Source organism: Muntiacus reevesi, chromosome 4 (genome assembly GCF_963930625.1).
Source record: "Muntiacus reevesi chromosome 4, mMunRee1.1, whole genome shotgun sequence".
Taxonomy (NCBI): domain Eukaryota; kingdom Metazoa; phylum Chordata; class Mammalia; order Artiodactyla; family Cervidae; genus Muntiacus; species Muntiacus reevesi.
Genome location: NC_089252.1, coordinates 11,893,256 through 11,897,384, shown reverse-complemented (window position 1 = coordinate 11,897,384; position 4,129 = coordinate 11,893,256). Strand labels below are relative to the sequence as shown.

The 4,129-nt window shown below is 42.5% G+C and overlaps 1 pseudogene; it reads left to right on the top strand.

Moving 5' to 3' along the window:
* The first annotated feature begins 715 nt into the window (after window positions 1–715).
* On the top strand, window positions 716–828 carry LOC136168149 (U2 spliceosomal RNA; annotated as a pseudogene).
* The last annotated feature ends 3,301 nt before the right edge of the window (window positions 829–4,129 follow it).

Genomic DNA, 4,129 nt, shown 5'->3' with positions numbered 1-4,129 from the left:
AATTTTTATAGGGAAAAAATGGAAGGGGAGAGGACTTTAAGCAAAGAAAATATAAGCAATGGCATAAAGAAACAATATAAGAAGTGGCATAAAGAAACATACATAATTCTTTATACCATTTATTATAGTTTATTTGCTTAAAGTCTTCTCCCTTTCAGACAGTAAAGAATCTGCCTGCAATGCAGCAGATGTGGGTTCAATCCCTGGGTTGGGAATATCCCCTGGAGAAGGGAATGGCCACCCACTCCAGTATTCTTGCCTGGAGAATTCCATGGACAGAGGAGCCTGGAAAACTACAGTCCACGGGGTCACAAGAGTCAGACTCGACTGAGTAATTAACACTTTCTTTCATTTTTTTTTATATAATATTCAGTAATTGGTTTGGTTGTGAAGACTAGAAAAGAAAATTATGGTATCTTACAACCCAGATCGAGGAGTTTTGATTTCCTTTGAACTGGAGAGAAGAGCCATGGTATACTCATAGTTGATTTAAGAGGACTTGTCTGGCTGGGATGTGAAGGTTGGAAGGGAGGAGAGGAGACCCAGGTGGTAAGGAGCCAAGTTAAGAAGCTGCAGTAATTCTGATGAAGGAAAAGGGGAACACTTGCTAAACACCTGCTAGGGGACAGCACCAGGCTAGTCACTTTACTCAAATCACATTTTCAGTCCTAGCAATAATTTAATGAGGACTTATTTACTTGATCTTACAGGTGACATTGTTTCTCGGCCTTTTGGCTAAGATCAAGTGCGGTATCTGTTCTTAGTTTACTATCTGATATCTGGTGACTCAGACAGTAAAGAAGCTGGCTGCAGTATAGAAGACCCAAGTTAGATCCCTGGGTTGGGAGAATTCCCTGGAGAAGGGAATGGCAACCCACTCCAGTATTCTTGCCTGGAGAATCCCATGGACAGAGGAGCCTGGCGGGCTACAGCCCATGGGGGTCACAAAGAGTCAAACATGACTGAGTGACTTAGACACACACGGCTGAGGCTTGGAGATAAAATGGCCAAGCGGTCAAGAGCAAAGACATTATTGGGCTCTCAGATTCTCTGACCCCAAAGAACCTGGGTTAAGTAAGACTCGTGGCTGCCAGTGAAGGCAGGTCCCATCCTTAGGAAGGCATGTTCAGCAGTGGAGCCTCAGGGACCTCTGGAAGCCATGGCTTGAAGACTAATAGGTTGTTTGTGCTTCTTTCTATATATTGAAGGCATTTCTCCCTATTAAAGATGCACTTTCTCAGAAATCTGGTGATCTTAACTCCCAGAAACACCCACATTTAACATCTCACCTTTTCAGACACAGGTGAAATACTTAGCAGATAATGTCTCTCCAAAACTCATCTGGATAAAGAATAACAATCCCCTAGCTTAAGGGAAGTTTTCATCTCTAGATCAGTGAACTCTAGGCAGGACAGCATGGTCAGGTAAGAGCAGAACTCTGGTCAGGCTCTTGTCTGTGGCTGGAGGTCATGACCACAGCTAATTAATATGGAATGTCTCTCAGTAAGGATGCAACATTCGCCATCATCTTCTTAGGGGATGGTGACATTATCATCACTGGTTTTACATCTATGGCTTGTATAAAATAAAAGTCATGACATAAGAGAAAACTAAGGATTCCAAAATAACAGGAAAGCCCCTTTTCACATTTAGTAAAGCTTATATGGGCAAGTCTCTAATAAAGACAGACCCTTAGGAGATGTTTATGGTATAGTCTGTGATTCAGACTGTGCTATTGATTACTTCAGACTTCCCTGGTGGCTCAGTGGTAAAGAATCTGCCTGAAATGCAGGAGATGTGGATTTGATCCCTGGGTCAGGAACAGCCCCTGGTGAAGGAAATGGCAACCCACTCCAATATTCTTGCCTGGGAAATCCCATGCACAGAGGAGCCTGGTGGGTTACTGTTCATGGGGCTCACAAAAGAGTTGGAAATGACTTAGCAACTGAAATGACAACTGACTAATTCATCTACCTTCTTCATCCCAGTTCAACTGGTGCTTCTATGATTCAGGTCATGAGAGTCCAGGCCCAAAGGACTTTTTAATAGAAAGACAATGCCTGCAGGGGCTACCAGTAGGATGATGTACCTTTTAGGAAATGGAGCCTTTGGGAGGTGATGGGATCACAAGGGTGGGACCCCTGTGAATGGGATTAGTGACCTTGTGAAAGAGATGCCAGAGAGCTCCCTTGCCCCTTCTATCATATGTGGACACAGTGGGAGGACACCATCTATGAACCAGGAAGTAAGCCTTCCCCAGACACCCAATCAGCAACACTGTGACCTTGGATTTCCCAGTCTCTATAACTGTGAGAAATAAATTTCTGTTTTTGATAAGCCAAGTCTGTAGTGTTCGGTTATATCAGCCCAAACCAAGACAGTGCCTCACCTGCTTCTGTAAATTAAGCCTTTCTGAATCACTGTCCTATGAGCAATAGAAATAAGTACCTGCTACTGAGGTGATCAATCATCCTGGTTTCCCCAGGACTGTACTGATAATCGGATTGAGAGTCCCACCTCCCAGGAGGTTCTTCAATCCCAGGCAAACTAGGCTGGTTGGTCACCTTACGCTACTCTGGCTGCTTAGGAGGCTGAGAAAGCATGTGTCATTATCTGTAGGGTAGACGGTTTCTTACAGCACAGCAGAGGTGCTCAACTGCACCATACTTCCAGGAAACGATGACAGTTTTTGTCAACTTCTCACTAAATTACTAATAGGAGATTGAGGTATCAGAAAAAGAAATCATTATATATTTAGTGTGTGCATGCGTGTGTGCATGCCAAGTTGCTTCAGTCATGTGGTCTCAGAGACTATAGCCTCCCAGGCCCCTCTGTCCATGGGATTGTCCAGGCAAGAATACTGGAGTGGGTTGCCATTTCCTCCTCCAGGGGATCTTCCCAATTCAGGGATCAAACTTGCACCTCTTATGTCTCCTGAGTCAGCAGACAGGCTCTTTACCATCAGAGCCACCTGGGAAGCCCCTGTGACACTTAGTAGTCATCTTTATTTTTACTTTTGGTCAATACAGATACTATCCACCTGATTGCACTGGCTGGTCCATGGGTGGTCATGATACTCAAGTCAGGATGCTCACAGACTCTGGGTTCTCCAGACTGGATTGGATATCCAATTGTTTGGGGCTGCATCTGAGTCTCTTACTTTGCCTCCAACAAGGAAGAGACCAGAAACTTCTTAACACGGAAACGGAATGAGTTCATTCTATGGAAAGGAACAGAATCAAGGACAGAGAGACAGCGAGAGATAAAGTGGAGAGAGAGCAAGAAAGGGAGGGGAAAACCGACAACATCCTGTGAGTCCCTAAGAGGAGCCCCCCCACCCAACATGTTATCATGTTAAGAGCGCTAATAAAGTCTTTTCTCTTAGGCTAGTGTGGGTTGGCTTTCTTGCCTTACAACCAAACAAATCCTTACTTGAAGGATTTATATTCTTCCAAGGTTTCATGCTTGTATCTGGGAAGGCTGGTAAAGACAAAAACGCTGGTTGCAGATACACGCTGCCTGAAAGTGTAGTGGAGGGGAAATAATTAGAATTACTACAGTTTTGGATGTTTGAACGGCAGGCTCGCTGCACACAAAATTATCACTTGCTTTAAATTATGCATGTGTATTGGTTTATTACTTCTAGATTTAATTTATTCCCAATTAAGTTGTCTATTCACCAACCTAACTGTTATATATTCCACTTTCTAAACACCTCTATTTGCTTGTTTCTCCATATCTCATATAAAAGTAGCAAGTCCTATGCATAATTCTTAGGCTCATTTACTCCAGTAATCTTCCATTAGTGTTTGCTGAGCAGGAATAACATCTATAATTAATTGTTTTCCTTATTTTGAGTCCAAAATTTCATATCTTTCTTTTGCTGTCTAAATCCTCAAGCCTCTATCTTTGAGGACTTTCCTTTTTTTTAAGATGTGTTTTTAAAATTAAAGAATACTATTTTCCTGGGCTGATATAAATGCTTAGTTTTGAAGCACTGGAAAGGAAAAAAAAAAAAACAACAGGAAAACATAGTAAAGTTGGTAACAAAAACTTGCAATGTTTATATTGCTTAGTTATTTTAAAACAGCCTACAGTAAGATTTCCAGATACAGTTTGCAGAGTACCA